The sequence below is a fragment of the Anopheles coustani genome, chromosome X, assembly GCF_943734705.1.
Source record: "Anopheles coustani chromosome X, idAnoCousDA_361_x.2, whole genome shotgun sequence".
NCBI classification, from domain to species: Eukaryota; Metazoa; Arthropoda; class Insecta; order Diptera; family Culicidae; genus Anopheles; species Anopheles coustani.
This window is the reverse complement of record NC_071290.1, coordinates 2278482-2297344: the sequence shown is the minus strand read 5'-3', so window position 1 is coordinate 2297344 and position 18863 is coordinate 2278482. Positions and strand designations below refer to the sequence as shown.

At 43.4% G+C, this 18863-nt stretch overlaps 1 pseudogene; it reads right to left on the bottom strand.

The window, feature by feature from the left end:
* Positions 1–1107: 1107 nt before the first annotated feature.
* Positions 1108–18863, bottom strand: part of LOC131268819 (ionotropic receptor 25a-like) — a 92007-nt pseudogene continuing 74251 nt past the window's right edge.

The following is an 18863-nucleotide window of genomic DNA, read 5'->3' as shown; positions in this document are numbered from 1 at the left end:
AATAAACGACAAAAATGTTTATCAAAATTATATATTTTAAATGAACGATAGGTAGCAACGTACTACGGAGCCGGAATCTTCAAAGCTTAATGAATCTTTCGAAACCTTAATGAATCTTCATGAATCTTTCATGGATCTGTCACGAATCTCCCCGATTCTTTCATAGGCGTCGACAATGGGACCAAAAAAAAGGGGTCCCTCAACCCATTTTTGACTGGTGACTTTTAATCAGTTGGTGTGTCTTTAGGATTCATGAATCTCTCAACGACAGATTCATGAATCCCTTACAAGGCAGAGATTCATTCAGATTCATGAATCTGAATCAGATTTACACAACTCTCCTCTTTTCCTTATGTATACGTGGTTGGTCAGTCCTCTCGTACAGGGGAGGAAAGGAAGGAAGTGCTTTGCGATGGAAGAGCGTTGAGGTAAAATACATAAGGGGTCCTTTAATTTTAGCTTCATTTATTAAAGATTCGATTTACGCTTATCCATCAAAATTGTCCCCATAAATCTCCAGCCCCGGGCGCACTGTGCACCCTATAAAAATCTGCGATTGGAAGTTTCTTTTGGTTGATTGCAACGTAAAGAGTTGACTAGCTGGTAAAATGGGAGAAGGGAGTGAGCTCGGCGGGGAAAAGACAAACACGGCTCGAAGAAAATTGCGCATCTCGGGTTGATTATTATTATTACTTCCGACAGTATTTTACCACGGCACTTCGCGGAAAAGAGTGTCTGATGTACTTTTTCGTAGTTTCAGGTTCGGGTGCTGAAGAAGAACGGACCGATACCTACCAGAGACATTGGTAGGGGGGGACTAAGGGGAAAGGAGAAAGTGTGTGTTAGGTGAGGATTCAAATTTTCCTACCACCTCTCCTCCTCCGAATGGAAAAAGCAGTGAGTTGCTGGCCGCGGTTAGTAAAGGGACGGTTTTGTTTGTTATTTATTTCCTCCACTCCAGCGTAGAACGCTTTCTAATCCTTTCGGCAGACCCAGACCCTCCTTAACCAGCTCATCCATCGTCTCGGGGCCGTAATGTAATTAGCTCGACAAATGTATTCACTTTTCACGTCGCGCTGATTTGGCACCCGCTTGTGCGCGCGCGCTTTACCAAACGTCACCACGTCCACCGGCCGAAGGGTCTGGAAGTAGATAAATATTGAGAAAAAAGAAATTAAACAATAACAAAAGCACGAAGAGTTGCGAAGAAAGCGAACGAAAGGATAAAAAAAAGAACGACCACCTGCGGGCCCCCCCACTCGCGCACTAGGCGGCACTCAATTAGTCATTAGTTGGTTTATAGAAATGCAAATTTCGCCCGAAACAAGATTGTATTCCAGCCACGAGCTGCTCAGTTTTGTACCCAGTGCACGATTGTGTGCCGATCATAAAGAGTTCAGGTTTTTTTTAATCATCCCTTTTGCCTTAGAAAAAATATTGCTTCATTTATAACTTTTCGTTTCATACTGCTTTCTTGGTTTTCAGTATTTTTTTTAAAATTTGTCCTCGGCTTTTGCTGCTCGGATTTATTTTTTATTTTACAATTTGTTGTGTTTTTTTTTGTTCGATTTGTTAATTATTTTGTAAACAGAAAATTTGATTTGCTTTTCAAAAAACTTTTTTAACCTTTTTTAAAGTCTCGTAATCTAGTTGTTCCAGTTTCTCTAAAATAAAATTAAACCGGTAATTATTCACGTCATTTACATTATTGGTCCATTTATGATCTTGATTCATACAACACATTGTTTATGAAGAAGCTTTTGTTTTCGTTTTTTTTTTTTGAGAAAGTAGTGAGATGGGGCCTTTTCATCATAGCCTAACTATTGATTAGACTTCAGTTCGCTACAAGTTCGTTCAACAAACCTATTGAACATTGTTCATATTTGTTAAAGCAGTGTCAGTTGATTTTCCACTTTGCGGTCTTATTGACAACTGTTGTTGTATAAAGCGATCTTGAGTTTTGTCAGGTTAGGAATCATTTAAGAATTGTTCTATATTTATCTGAAGTTTGTTTGTGCATGTTTGGGTACTACAGCTCCAATTGATACTGAAAATGGATAATACTGGAGATGGGAACATGCTTTATAGCTACAATTTGTTGTTCGGAATAAATTCGGGCTTCCTATAAATGAGTTTGTCTAACCGTTCATTGGGGTCATCACGATTTTCCGTCGGGATCTGTCAGTTTTGTAGATGCTGTCCTAAACTAAAAGGAAACAACATTAAAAAAAAAAGCTGAAAATGGCTAGCGGTGTTGTTTCGCTTCCGCGCAGAGACTAGACGCGTAAGTGGCGTCGTTTTGGATCTGCTTTTTCAGCAATCCAAGAGGACTTTGGACAGGTTACACGCATAGTTTCCATGTTTCTTGTTGTTTTGAGTGTTCTCTTTGAGAGTCGTGTTATTAAGAAGCGTAGTGTGCCATTCTTCGCCACTGAATAAGATAAATTTGAAGCAAAAATGTTGGATCTTCCGAGTAGCCTCTGACCATATGGGAATATATCCAACTGTGTTCCAGTGCTGAGTGTGACAGACCCCTTCTGGCTTAAATATGAACCCTGATCCGGTACACCTTCACTGACTCGCCCGCGTGTGTGTTTGTAAACCTCGATAATATTCACAACCCGCTTTACCACCATGATGCCTGCAGGCTGTCGTCAGAGATATTCGCCAATCGGTGGTACCTACGTGGGAAGGGTATTTCATGCTACCCTCACGCATCCGTTCCCCGTGTCCTATTACAGATATTTGCTTAGTTTTGCTTCCGTTTTTTGTACGGTGTATAGTTCAGCACCAACCGTCGCCTAACGGCGGAAACAAGGCGTCAGGTTTTGCTGTTCAGTTTATTCCTTCCTTCCTAAACCCACGGATGGCTCTCAGGTTGAAGCAGGGGGTCGCTGCGACTAGCTCGGCGCGTGCGCCCAACAACAATACCGTGCGTAATTGAACTAATCCCCGTGCTTTCCCTCCGCGTCTAGCGAACGCTTTTCCCGTGTTCCACACCTTGGCTGGAAGCGCGTTTTTGTTTTTTTTAAAGGGAAATATTTCCCGAGCGCAATCCCGACTCCGGTTCGCATCATCACCCTAAATCACCAGCATCACCACTGCCGTGTGTCACGTGCGGGCCTAGTGGATTGATAAGTTCCCACCAGCGGGGAGGAAGGAAGGAATGGAAGGTTGTTTTGTGCTTCGGTTTAAACAAACAACCATTAAATGTCCCTTCGACGAATCTATTTGACAATTCCTTTCCAAATGCATTCTTTGCATTTTCAATCATACCTGAGAAGATGATCAAACCTGTCAAAAATAATGGTTATGTTAAAAAAAATCGCTACAAAAACAAATGTCATTTTGAAACATATTCTAGCGTGCCTGAAGATAGTACACATTACTTGTTGGACGCTTACTATGTTCTGTAGAAAGAATATTTTGTACGTTCCATAAACTTTTCGTTCCGGAAACAATTCGGATTATATGTTCCAATTCATCTAATCTTGTTCATTCAATATTCCATTGGGTTTTCTTTGCGAACACCGTACCGCGAGTAAAAGTTCACCCTGATCGGTGGTCCCTTAATGTTGTGAGTGTATGCGTATGCTTTTTCCCCCGATAGCATATAAAGCCAGCGCAACGTTCTCACGTCATGCGTCACAGGACGTGTACCCGCATCGATGTGCCCTGCCAGATTAAAGGGCCCAGCATGTGACGATGTGTGCGTGTTTAGGGAAGACTCAGAGGGAGATACAAAGAAAGAGAGAGAGAGAGACGAGCTACCATTAAAAACGTAGCGATAGATCGGCAACTCTCTGGGACGGTGCATAACGTATAAATAAAGGTCCGGTGCACTTAAGCGCGTATGCTCGTTGCTGGCGTTTGCAGGCTAAACCTGGAGGGCGCTTGTTGTAGGGCAAAAAGGTAGCACACATAACTGCAGCCCACTTATGGCCAGATGTGATTGAGTAAAACAGTTATATCTGGAGGTTAAAAAAAAATAATAAGACATATTGCTCTGATGGAGGAGCACCGGGGTATACTATATGTATAAAGAACAAGTAACAAGCAAATAAGTTTATTTGACAACGAACAAATATCTTCGAGGTACGCATAGACGTATTACAAATGGTAAAGTAGCGAAAGTGCAATAAATCGGGACAATTCAGGATTATGGAGCAAACTACAAAATCAAACAGTAGATATAAATACAAATACAAACAGTAGATACGCTTTATTAGTTATAATCACATAAAAGCGTATGTGTTTCAAAGTTTCCGTTTTCATTTCGTTAATAAAAAAGGAGATGAAATTGTAGTACTTCTTACGCTCAAACATTAACTTGTATACTGTTTTGATTAGATTCGTGATGTGAAATGTTTCTCTTAGTATTGTTTAAATTTAAAAAAAACATTCACATTGTTCAGTTCTGCGCTGCTGTAGAAAATAAACTTATTGCTTAATTCAATCACAGCAAACATTTTCGTACAATTATTCAATCTAATACTGTATTTGACCAGGAGAGGTGGTATCCCTTAACAAACCAATATACCCAAGAGGTATAATACATAAAAAAACAAACAAAAACACAAACACGAACACATAAAACACATTCCAAACCAAGCAAACAGTTACGAGCGTATGAAAAAAAAGTATCAAGGCTACCAAGTCGTAAGCAGATTCGATTCGGTTAGTGATATTGCTCCCACGTCCAACACGGGAAATTGGGAAAATCCCTTTTCGCAAAAAAAAGGTATGCGAACGGGGCAAAAATGGTGAAAGAGGTAAACCGAGGGCGATTCACGGAGTAAAACCGACCACCGTTACTTTTTTTCCCGTTTATACTTGAGTGAGTGAGTGAGGGATGACGGGAGGGTGGTGGTGGCTCGATGGGAGGGGGGGGGGGGAGGATAATAGTATCAGGCAATCTTTTTCCTTCCAGCCACGCAAGGGACGATTCACCGGTGAGCCGCAGAACACGCGAGTGAATGAGATTTTAATGCGTCGAATATTAGAATCCGTTCTGCCGGATGGGAAATGCGGGTGAAAATGCGCACGAAGGAGGATGGGACGGATGGAAAAGGATCAGTGGCGGCAGGAGTAAAGCAGGAGCCGCATTTGTCAAGTGACTTTTTCACACGAGAAGCCGCAGCCGCAGGATCGTTCCCGGTTTTGCGCAGGGGTCGGAATTTTCCCCGACTTTTCCCGGGGTCTTTTCTAAGTCAGCTTTTTGGTGGACGTGTGTTATTTGTGTGCCCCAACTATTGACATTCTTCATAGAGATGAGGGTGGAGGGGGGGCGACATTCCTCCAATGGAAAATTTGACCCAAGGGAACGGAACTGGATTTGCGGATCCGCTTTTCCCGGGGAAGGAGGGGAAGCGCTTGGAATTAATGGGAAAACAATGGATTGACTAATCGACACACGGCTTTTGTGTGTTTTTTTTTCTCTCCCTTCGGTGAGGATATCGCCACAGATGAGCAGCAGCAAAATTTTCCGCCCAGCGAAAAACAGGCAGTGTGTTGCTTCGGTCGCCGTTAACGCCGTCAAAGCATAGCGCTTACCTCTCTCCACCTCCTCGCTTCGTGTGAGGGAAATTTGATTTTCATTTATTTTTGTTCGGCCGGACTAGGAGAGGGTTTTGGTTTTTCCTAGCCGTGGTAGAGAATTGCTTTTGATTTTGTTATTCCAAACTCAGTGGGGATGCTGGTGTTGTTACAATTTGCGACGGAGTGTGCCAGATATATTTATATCGGACGTCAAAGGTATTTCCCAGCTAGATAACAGAATAAATGAAAAAAAAAGCACGTATTAAAGATCAACACACAAGCAAAGTTCCATGCACGTCCAAAAGACATCGATCATTATCGATATGGGTTATTTTATACGTTTCTGTTAGTACTGATTCCCAATGGTTCAAGAAGATAAAAAGAACAAAAAAGTGATATTCAAAAAGTACTGGGTGGTACTCTGAAAGAATGTTTTAAATGGTAATTACTTTCGTAAGCAGAGAATACGAGAAAATACGTAAAAACCATCGTTAACGAAAGAGTAAAGAAAGAGACAAACCGTCTTTGATACAACTAGAGTAACAATTCTTGTTTATTTACAAAATTTTAAGAAATGGATAATACTAATAACATAATGCTAAGATTGAAGCTTTCATGTCTAAGACCTGCGATGTAAATATAAGGTCATTCATCGCTTTCTTATTAGTTTTATTGTTACATTTTAATCTTATATTTACAGTTTTGTTTTGTACACATGCATCCTAGCCATTTTATTAAGTACTTCTCATTTCTTCAGCACTTCTAGATGTTATGTTGCGTTTTCATAGCAACGTTGAACGCTCTCCATTTTCTGTTCTTCCTATTCTTTCTTCCCTTATTCTAAAAGGGCTTCTCGGTCATCAACACTCTCGTGCAAGGCATGTGTGTGCGACAATGTGACGGCGCGTTTGATGAAGTACGCGCGCTCAATTGCAATGCCAAGCGTGCTTTGGCCCCGAGGATGATGAATTGCAGGCAAAAAAGGAAGCTTGAGTAGGCGCCAGACCGTACGCTTATCCTTGGTCGCGTAGTTTTCACAATTTTGGCATATTTCTTGATCTTATTGGTCTGGGTATGACTTGTCAGGAAAAACAATCATTCGGAAAATTGTAAAATGGGCTTCGTTTTTCATTCCTCTTTAATGACCTTGTCCTTGTATTGCTTGGGTAAGGTACTCGGGCAAGTACCCACACAAACAACTATGACTATCATTTCTTTTTCTTTTCTTGGATGAGAAAGGCAGCAGATTTAGCCAGACCACACAACAGCAACGTTTATTTTGCCAAGCCATTGCGTTCCTTCATTGTTTTTCCTTCTTTTAGCCTTTCATTACTTGTTTGCACCTATTTGCACCTCACGTGAACTATGACAATGTAAAGGACGTGAGAAAATCTCCCTTCGTGGATGGTGTGCGCCCACATTGCAAAGGATCACAGCACAAGTGAGAAAAAAAGAGAACGAAGCACGCGAGATGGCAGGAAAACAGTTTTCCCGAACCACCTTCCAACCATTCGTGGTCCGCGCCCTGTTTTTTGTTAGGGATATTAGGGCGAAGGAGTCTTAATTGAATAATGATCATCGTCGTCATCACCGACAATTTCATCTTATGAAGCACTTCGGGAAGGCAGAAAGAAGCGTACCACTGAGAACAATACCGATGTTGCGGAAGGGGAAGGCTTTGAAAAAAAACCCAGAATGCTACAGTGTCGTGCAAAACAAACATGGATTTTAGTAAAAAATGGCATTAAAATAAAAAGAAGTAAACAAATAAATATTGCAAATAAAATATAACGCAACATTAACTCGTAAGATATAAAAAAACTCATTAATGAACTCATTAAAAACTCATTTAATGATGTTTTTTTTATGTATGGGTGAAAAGCATTTCATTTTTCTCATGTTTTACATCATAAACCAAGAAAAACTAATCCATACCAAAAACAAAATAATGTGAACCATTATCTCAAAAGGAAAAATCTCTGAACAGGTTAATAATTGAAGAAGTCAAGTTCAAAGAATAAGGATTTTTTTTATTCTACGTAACAAATGTCTAATATTCTGCGAAAAACAAATAACACATTGAAAATATGTTTTTTGCTGATTGATGTCCTATAGTATTTTAATATTAAATCTCAAATAGTTTAGCGCTTGATTCATTGCTGAACGACCACGGTTGCCTATCTCTCGCACAACACTGTATAGGTTCGTTGTAGCACAATAGCTTGTTGAAGGTATGTTGAATTGGGTACGGGGGTCCCCAATTAAGAACCAGGAGGAGGAAAAAATATACTCATCCGGAAAAAAGGGGATCAACCGTGCGACAGTTGTGGTCGAAAAATGCTGGTCGAGAAGCTGCTGCTCCTGGACCTGAAATCGACCCGCACCTGAAGGCTGTAGCCTCACTCACTCACCATCAATTCGTGGAGGGAGTGGACCCGGACCCGGTTGTACACTTTTCACACATCCACACCGAGGGGGAGGGCAACATTGGGAGGAAAAAAAACCTGAACCGAACGAAAGGAAACTTGGTACCTCCGGGCAGATTCGCGCGGATAATGCGGGCCAACGACAAGCTCGGTGACTTTGTGTCTGTGTGTGTGTGTGCTCTGGCGGCAAGAAAGGAGAAAAAAAGGTAAATTAAATTGGTCCAAATTAAGTGCCAGCAGCAGCAGCAGCATCTCCAAACGGTACGGTACGTGTACGGCCGAGAGTCGTCTCACTAACGAAACGAAACTAAATTGAGTACCCAGGCCCATTAAGAGCGTCCGTTTAGGAGCAGGAGGGTGAGCAGTTGGTAATGGATGGAGGTGTTAGCAATGGTCCAGGACCCGCCGTAAGCCGGAGGATCTCTGGCATGATGCGGGACGTTGTGTCGCCCGCCGCGGTTTCGGTTAGGACTCTGTGTGCTTCGGTGTGTTATGTTGGAGTCAGCAGGAGGCCCGTATAGGCTCTGGTCTCTGCCTCGGTTGCCGACGTGTGACGAGTGAGAGACACGTTGAATCATTAGAAGGAGGCACGGGCTTTCTCAAATACGCTCAATTGATTTCAATTGGATTGGAACAGGGGCGATATAAAGTTTCTTTAATATTTTATTTTCTTCTGCGTTTGCCTCAACGCTAGCTGGAACGCCACGGGAAAGCCTCCTCCGGCGCATCGGATGGGTGATGGCACTATACATTTGATAAAAGGTGCCGATGGGTGGCCGACGACGGGGAATTAAACCCAAATGATCACCCAGTTTTTTTATTCGTACGCAATTGCCTTTTGAGAACCGGCATGTGGGAATTCTGGAGGATCTGAGAGGATTCTACATCTCATCCATGCTGATGATAGTTCGTGGTCGATCATCAAGAGTGAATACATCTTTGAGTCTGTTATTATTTGCATCAACACTACTGATTAAACTGTTTCCGAAAGTTGTGGAATTAAACCGCACCTTATCCGGTTGAAGGTATCATTCGATGTTGTGTTACAATTCTTTGTCCTTTGGGCTTTTCCAGCATTCCCTTTTTAAAGAATCAAAGTCCTTAGAATAGTTCAGAATTAATGGACGTATTTATTACAAGTCGCTGTTCACTATTTTTCTGTATTTCTATTTATTCTTGTATTTCTTGTTCACTAAACTGTTCTGGTGATTCAATTCTAACAACTTTCAACCGTTTGAACGTTTTTATTCTTAACACTAGATTTAAGGAAAGGAGGGTGCTATAAACTAGTAGTATAAAATGTTCTTGCATGAGTTTTGTTTTCGAGAAATTCCATCAAGGAAGTTTAAAACAAGCCAAATTAGCAACTATTAGATCGTTTATTTAGTTAGATATCTCTTTATACAAGTGTTATAAATTTAATCTGGTTTCAATGGCCCTTAAAAATGGATTGCCGAGTTGTTAGTTCTTTATTTGACATACGTACGTTCAGTTTCGCTTTATTTACTCACTGTCTTAAAAGAGATTGTCATTACTATAGATGTTTTGTTTACTAAATCTTTTCAGTCAGTCATTTCTTTCTTGTTGGGGGGGGTGATTTTAATATCCGCTTTTCTCATCAATATTTAAAACTACACTTCGGTCTCCGTTTCAATACTGTTATTTCGCACTTCAACAATATTATGTTTTATTTGTTGATTTCATTCCTGATTGTTTAATGTTAGGGGGTGGCGGCTTTTTCGATGGCGGAAAGATGCTGGCTTCCAATTAACACTGGCAGCCGGAAGAGGTTTGATTTACTATTGCAAAACTACCCTTTTCCCCGTTCTTCCACCGCCTTGCGTCCAACCCCTTTCCCGCATCCGTATTTTCCCATTTTACTGTCGTCATTTAATTTCACGGAATCATTATTCCCATTCGTTTCGCGCTTACTTGTCCAGGACAAGTCGTCCCCCCCCCCCTCCCTCCCCACTACCATTCCTCCCGCAAGCATTTCGCGTAGCCGCGGTTTCGCTCGAGTTGGCACGAATATTTGTGTGCTTGCAAATTAAGACTCTAAATTACCTTCACAATTCATTTTAATGTACCCCAAGAACGATCCCGTTTCTCGTCCCATTTGGGACCCCCTTCCCTCGCCGCACTCATCACACATTTAAGGGTTGAAATTGGCTTTCTCCATCCAAACACTTAATCCACTCCGTAGCCCTTTCCGAAGCGCTCGGCTCGGACAAGTATGGTGCTTTCGTTTTTCCATGTTATTTTTCTCGATAGGTTGTTTCGTTTTGTTCCAGCGTATGTTTGTTTGTTTTTTTTTCGTCTCTTGTTTAGGTTTTTTACACTTGCGATGTACGATTTTTCTCTTCGTACACAGTTCCCCCCCCCCCCCCCCCCCCCCCTGCCCGGAGGCAAAAGTGGGCAAATTTGTACGCCTGAGCTTCCCGGCGGGTTGGGAAAGGAAGGAAATGTAGATGGTGGATTATGCCATAAAGATATCTTGTTTCCATACATTCTGAGTGCGAGTTTGTTTGCCCGTCCTCGGCCCACCCCCCACCTTGCCTTCCCGGTGCGAGCGGTTGCGATTAGAACTGAGTCGGGGGTAGGCCGTCGGAATGTCGTCGCGCTCGTGGATTGCTTGGCCTTCGTTCCGTTTCCGTGGGGGAGGGGGTGGGATAAAGAAAGGAAAAGTAAAGCAAAGGACGAAAACGCTTTGGGTGGATGGGTTTGACTAAGACTATTCAATTTGCTAAATGGAGCAACGGGCTCCTTTGATTACTGCACTCGATTACTGACTCTTGAGTTGTAATATTCCTCCGTTACCCTCTCCACTCCCTTTCTCCTGCTGCTCCAAGGGAGTTCACATGACTGAACGAGAAAACGTTTTTTTTACTCAGTTTCGTCTCGTGAAAAAAAAACAACACCCGAGCAAAGCAGTGAAAGTGCGCCATTACAAGCTGGGGGAGGTTACCGAGGGCAGAGCTGGGACCATCGGTGGTATATATGAATGTAAATTGTTTCCAATCACTTTCAACAACCATCAAGTTTTTATTCGGCCCGTCTTTGGCTTTGTTTTGTTTATTTTTGATTTTTCCTACAGTGTAGCACTGTTATTTGTATTCCCTCATTTCATTTCATTTGCATTTGCGCCTTGCTAGTTTGGATAGGATAGTTTTTTCCCTTTGGCGGGTAGAGAGACGGGAGCACCAATGAAATAGCACCAGACCATCCATATGCAAACGAAGGCCGGGCCCGAGGAGGCACTCGAACTACAAAACAAAGATGAAATAAAAACTATATAAAACAAAATTTTGTAAGACATGCTTTACTTGCTCCAAATGGACTGCAAAGGAAAAGATTTATTTGAACTTCACTACTGAGAACAACTGTAGTGCAAAACCAACCATAAGAATGAGAAAAAGTGCGCAAAAACTATCATCAAACTAGGGTTTATTCTAGAATCCTTTTTAATATGTCAATCAAATCGATAGTGGAATTGAAATATTATTTTTATTATGCTAACTATTGGATGTTATTAGATTTGATACACATTTTCCAGCTCACTGAAGTAATATTACATTTTACTGTAATCGCTTGACAGTTCGGTAAAACCATACAAGGCTTAATAAAAACCAAATAAAAAAATCGTGTGTCACGAAGACCTTCGGAATGGACCATTTTTCTTCCGTTGGGTGACCGTTTGTTTGGGGGTGGGAGTGAAACGAATATGTCGTAAAGGATTGCAGTGTGACCCCGTTTTCCACACCCTGCTACCCCTTTAATCCGCCTATTCCCACCCGCGTTATGGCCGTTTTATGCAAGCAACTGCGTACGCATACATTACAATTTCGTAAAGGATTTCTCCTACCGATGCCCTTTTCCGGTTGCGTCGTTCGCTTCGTCCCGATGAAACTAATACACTAAAACAATCAAGCATGAAACTAATAGTAAGTAATTTTCCTGCAGTTACAGGATTATCGTGCACACATACGCGCTCGCACACAACGTTCGCTGAGTTGCTCTCATGAATAAAAATGCCATTTCAGAGCGATTTCTATGGAAAGAGTACCGTTCAAGCTCTACCAGCGCAAAAGTAATCTTAAAAATCACAGAAGGAATAGAAAAAAAGGTAGTCTAAATAGATATCAAAACATAAATAAGGCATACCGTTTGAAGAAATGGTTGTTTTCTCAGTACGGTTCCAGATCATGGAGTTTTAGGAAAAGGGGATGAGAAGAAAATTAAAAGTAGGTCGCGTTAGTAATGAAGGAAGTTTAGTGACATGTTTATATGTGAAATGTGTCAAAAATATAGATAGCTATCGTTAGGTTTAAAGAACGTTGGATAAGTGTTTTATGTTTTCTATGTGTTTTCATTTGCCTGTTTTATTATTCTATGATATTTTATTTGTTTTTTTTTTATTATATTTGATTATTTATTTTAAAGATTGCCTTTCTGCACGAAACCAGTTTTTTTTTTAATGTAACATAATATGTTTCACCTTTCATCCAACGAAGGAGTTTCAAGTTGAATTGTGGTTCTGGTTACAATGTAACGAAATTGTAGGTGGCCTAGTTCTGAATGATTTGAGCGTTAAAGGTTAGACATTAAACAACAAATGATGCTACACACCAATTCCCCAACCCAGTATTTACGTTAAATGTACATCACACATAGCTTTCAAAGAACAATTAAGAGCTTGGATTGTCCCTTTTCGATAGTTGTCGCTCGCGAGGGCAGTTAACTTAACCCATCAATTTCGACATCCGATTCGTGAGTTCGATGTCCTACCGTCCACACTTATTCCGACCGATTGTCGCCCGTTGACAGATGAGCCTTCGCGCCGTTGGCGCGTGCTGCCTCGAAGCGGTAAATTGATTCGCCAAGCAAATCTGGGCTGGTAAAGAAAGGAAACAAAACTTACCCTGAAATGTGTAAACATGGCGTGCACCGTGCGAAAACCCGGCGACCATTGGCATTGGGGAAAAAAAATACAGGGGGAAGGAGTCCAGCACCGAGGGAGTCAAAGGTAATAACTGCTCTTATAGATTCATACAAACGCACATAAACACACGAATCGTACGAAGCGAATCGAAGAAACGAAACGAATCGGAACGCAACGCAAATCCATTCTTTCCGGCGTAGCTTCTTGCGTGTGCGGAAGTGCGTTGTGGGGGGTGGGTGGTGAGCGGTGGGAAGCTGATGAATCTTTCTTGCAAGGTTGGGGTGGGTGGGGGAAAAGGTTCAGCGATGGGCGATAGTGTGCGACTAGTGAGCTGACGCTGGGGGAAACGGTAGCAAAAAGGAAGCATGAGTCATGGATCTTCCATTTTTTTTTGCTTTGTTTTGCTTTGAGCTGTGTTTCCCGCCGTCCCACCCAACCCACGCCAAACGTTGGTTGTCGTTTTCCAGCCCCGTGCCCCGATTATGATAATAGTGAAACGACGCGAAAGCGGGGACGAAAAGACACATTTTATGGCAGTGACATAAACACTTCACAGGCGAATGAATTCATAAGACACGTTTGCTAAATTTTGGTTTGCCTTTTTTCTCGCGAGCTGCGATGCGCCACTACCAATACCGTCACCTTTCTGCCCCCCCCCCCCCCCCCTTCCACCTCTTCTACCGGTCCGTTCCGCGAGGATTACTTGGTGGCGCTCGTTGTTTCCGTTTCATCCTATGCTGCTCAATTTTCCTTCTGCACACCTTGGAAAAGTGGGGAAAAGTGGAAACTAGGATCGTCGGATGATTTTTCGGCACTTTATTGCACTTTTGCAGTGCACTTAAAATACAAACAACAAAGAACATTCACATTTTTGGACCCCGAACTGGTCGAACATTTTCCAATCGTTTCCGGTTCATATTTATGTATGAGTTTGTATGCGTGCTGCACGTATTAAGCATGCAATCATAGAGTTTAGGAATATAAAGCGTTGTTGGCGCTGGGAAGCAAGTGAAAACCGAGGGAAATCTGATTGGTTTTTCACGAACAACGTGTTTGATTTCACGATTGTTGCTAGGCTTTTGTTTTTGTTTTTCCTGCATGGTGGGTACGGTGTGATAATAATATAGGTGAAAACATTAAATATCGAAACAAACATTACAAAACATCCTTTGAAAAACATTACAAAACATCCTCATAATATTTTAGATAATTCATATTAAAATATGTGATGTAAATTGAATTGCAGCAAAAAATATGTTTATTTGCAGTTGGAAGCACATTTAGTTAAATTTCTTGACAAAGTATAGACTCTGTGATGGAAGTACGTAAATGATGCCTTGAAAAGATGGCTAGTAGTTGAGAGGATAGAGCATCGATTTGTTGAAACATTTACTTGAGTGTAAGTAATGAATGTTATGTCTTGCTTCACATTACCTTCGATATTTCTAGGCATAAAAACTATTAGAAACCATTATCTTCACTCTGACGGTTTCGATCTTGAATCAAAATTTCATCTCGCGTCGTTCAATATCTAGTTTATTCCTTTTTCTTTGAAGAATTTGGAATTTGTTTTACGTTGATTGTACGTAAAGTATTTTAAAAGCAATATTCGATTTAACGCTTTTACTTCCCATTTAACGCGTTTAATATATAAGTGGAGGAAAATTAATAAAACAGTCACGGAAAGTGTTGCCTACTCTTTAAAGGTTGAAAGTAAAGAAGAACAAGAATTCAGAAGGCAAAGGCAGGAAGGTTTTCAAAGAAGTTTTAGACGATAGGTGCCTACCTAGTCTCCTTCGGATTGTCGTAGCCTTGCTATAAGACGGTGTAGCTCGCTGCGAGACGTCGAGCATCGTTGCTGACTCCTGGCTATACCTGACACTTTGGATGACATACCGTTCCGTTCGATTTGGCCGGCGTTTGAGTTCGCCATTCGACCGAGCGGCCGAACCGGCGTGCGTGCGTGTTTGGGGGAGCGAGTAGGCGAATGCGCGGTGTGTGAGAGAGAGAGAGAGAAAGGGAAGAAACCTGCCGTAACGATGCGCGCGCGATAAGCGGTGGCGTGCGTCGGGCAGCCAATCAAACGCGGACTCGGGCGCTCCCTTTTCGGCGAGGTGAGCGCGCGGACACACCTGAACCGAATTTACACCGAACCGCGAGGTGTGTGTAAAGGGCCGCGCTTCGGCAAAGCGAGAAAGCGACGGCGAGAACAGCCCGACTAGTTCGCGTTCGCGTTTGCTCCACCCAGTTCATCGCGGATCAGGTGCATCGCGCCGCACACACGGCGCTGTTGGGTACGCGTATACCTTTACAGCGTTTCGATCCATGCAATGGAATGTTTCAATAGGTAGAGAGAACATTTTCATCGCACAGGGGATATTTTCAACCGGTTGAGAGAACTTTGCAAGCATATAAGGGAATGTGTCAGACAGCTAAGAGAATGAATACAGCTTTACAACCGCTTATATGATTGCAAAGTGATCTCAACCGGTTGACAATATTCCCTATACTTTTGAAATGTTCTCTCTACCTATTGAAACATTCCATTATATGGAACGATACCTTGTATGATGCCTGCAAGGCCCAGCGGCTCTACCGGCACCTTCGAAGCAGCTTCACCAAAGGTACACCTACAAGTGTACGCCGTGGAGCGAACTGAGCTGAGCGTGCTCGAGTGAGAAACTTGAAAGGCGAGTCAAGTAGTTGCTCCACGGTCCAGTTCTTCGACAAGGCAGATCGCCACTTGAACGATATACCAAAGGTACGGTCAGATGAGGATCGTCGGCGCTTGAACAATGTAATTTGGCAGTGGTTTCTTGCTTATGGTCGTATTTTTTTCCGATCTTCCTACCGCTAACTGACAGCTCCCACGAACCCGTCCCGTAGTAACGCCGTTACAGGCGAGACGGTTTTGCAGGCACGTTACAAGACTTGACAGCTGAATGTGTAAATAAACAGCCTCCACGTTCCATTCCATTCCGCCCGGGGTCCCGAGGAAGGATGTGTGCCGCGACTACCGATGCAGCAACAATGGTTGGTAGGTCAACCCGAGCGGATGAGTGACGGATCGGGAGCTCAATATTGGCGCCGTTCGATTTGCACACGGTGTTGGAGGCAAGAATGGCAGCTGCCCGCGTTGTTTGATTAGCACCACATATTTGTGTGCTTACAACATGCTGTTGAGGCAACTGCAAGCATCATCAGAGCTTGCTTCCAACAGTCTTGTTAGAATGTTGATAAACTAACAAAGTGGAAAGAATAAAACGCCTCATTTCTATCACGATGGAAGAAAATGCTGAAATGTTTGTAAGATGTTGTTCATTTAGGATCGCTTCACAGATAAAAGAAGGAGTCGCTACCTGTTGGACAAGGTCTCTAGCTAAACTATCAAATTATAGAATAAATATAGCCATAGGTTCCAAACGGATTTGATTGCTTTTTCAACTTCAGTTTATTACAATACAAGTAGAGTACAATTTGTATAAGTATTACATACTCTAGCTCCTCCACCTTCAAACATTGTAACAATATCAAACACGATCGACGAATGGTAGGGCCTTTTGGTAGTAATTTTTGATTTATTCGCTTTCGTACATTTCCAGCAGCACCGACTTGAAACATTGTCTTCAAGGGTACCGCTTGAGGGGGGGGTAGAAACGCCATCGACGCTGTTTTTGTCCAAAAACCCGTCCCGAGCAAATGACAGAATACAGATCGAAGCACGCAAGCCGCGGCCTACGATTATTACCCGAAAACTTTGTCAAAATTGAACGTTAAATGCGTTTTTATTGTCGGAACACTTGAAGCGTGGTTTTCAAACCGTTACAAAATAGCGGTTCCTTCTCGGTGCTGTGATCGTTCCTGAGCTGCGGGGAGGGGGGTTTTGCTTTATTTCCATAGCACATCAACATCGCCGCTTCTCTGCGTGCGTTTGGATTCCCACACGTTCGAAAGAACTCCAGCAAAAGTGGTCGAACGACGAATTAAAACTCCGGTCCAGCAAAGTGCCGATAGAACCGATCCCATATTCATCGCCGGAAGAGCAGAGCCCAGAGATCGTCGGGGTCGTTATCCGCACCCTGCATCCTCCTCCCCCCCCCCCCCCCCCCCCCTGATGGTGTGTCAAGTGCGTTTGTTCCGTGCAACACTGTAGCAACTTTGTAAGCAGCTGCCGAGAACGGCACGGAAAACAATCTGGGCGCATTATCGTTCGGGAACCTTTACCCTACGTCGCGCTCGGGGCCCATCAATAAGGTGTCACTTTCGGTCACCGCTTACCCCTTCCCCGCACCGACACAAACACACCCTTTTCCCTTGCGCCACACCACAAAACAAAGTAACCAACGCGATCGAGTGCAGCCATAAACCAAGAAACGCCAAAACGATCGCGTTCGATAGAGCAACCCATTTTTCCGGGCTCCGAAATGTTTGGCGGGTCTGTGTATGCACGTGTCGATGAACTGGAGGTTCCCTTTTCCCAACCTCCGCCACCTCCGAAAACCGAAAAGTGGGAAAGCAGTTGGAAAAACAAAGTGGCACAGGATCGGGATCGGACCCGAGCTTAGGAGCGGGTGAAAGCGGAGACCGGTGGGTGAGTGAGTAAATTAGAAAACCAGCAACCCCGGACCCCGGGGCCGCGACTACGGAGGTCCGAAAAATGGGGTTGGAGGCTGGGAAACAAATGAAAACTCAACCGTTTTTCTCCCGCGTTTTTCCTGTGCGGTTTTCGAGTGTGAGCCGCTAACGTGTCGCGCGATTACTTTCTCTTCCCTGTCGGGGCGTGAAACGGAGGCAGGAGGAAAAGGAAGCAGGAAGAGGAAAACGGAATCTTTTCTCCCCCGCATCCTTTCCCGCACGCCAACCGGGAAAGTGGAACGAATCGTGCGGTGCGTGAGAGTGTTTGACGAAACGCGGCACCGATTGTCACACTTTGCCACGGCATTTTGGGGGGTGTGCGGGGTAGGATGCAAGGGGTTATTAGTGTTGTGGCAATTGAAGTGGCATATGTTTTAATTCCGGTGGCGACAAACACTACGGCAAACCGTGGGGCAAACCGTGGGAATGAAAGTAGTTAACTTACCCACTCGGGTTTGAAGTAATAGTTATTAATAATTGGACGGGCATGCACACAGGCTCAGCGCGCTTCTCACGGCCTGAATTCACGGCCCAGCATTCTTTCCAGCTCCTCCCCTCCCCCCCACCTAGGCCTATCCAACATCACTTTGTCGCAATCGTAATGATATCCCCAGATGGAAATATGTTTATGGATATCGGCTTCGGAGACAAAGACATCAAAAAGCAGCTTCTAATCCATGTGGCGGTGTGTGTGTGTGTGTGTGTGTGTATGGTTTAATTCTTTCTTCTTTCTCTAGTCCACTAGTGTTTGCCTCTCCCAATCAACCCCCCCATTCCCCTACCAACCCCCGAAGTTTTTAACAACCTGCCACCGACGCACGTCTTTGGACGAAGGCACGAACCGCGGGGTTTATTGCACTGGAGTGGAAAAGGAGTTTGGAAGAAAAAAAAAGAAAACACCCAGCCACCCATCATCGTACGCTAGAGTCACATGTGGCACGCCAACGTCGGTGCGTGTGTGTCTGTGAGTGAGGTCAGAAGTAATGTAATCAGAATTTTAATTTCACCAACGCCAAAGCATGGGGGGCACAACACAGCGTAAGGCAACATGAGGCTGCTGGACACATTGCCTCTAGCCGCCACCCCGCCTGCCTTGGACCACCCGGAAAAGGTCCAAAAAAGGAACGAAACGGACACTTTTATATTCACAAATTCCTACGCCTGACGCCCCTCCTGTCAGGAGTCGGCTCAATTTTCCAATTTTCGCTACAGCGAGAAGCGGTGAAAGAGAGGGTTAGGAAAACCGGCCGTTTGAAGAGCGGGTTGCGGGAGGGTAGGGGGTAAATAATGAGAATTTTAATTTCCAACGCTGCTGACCAGAACGG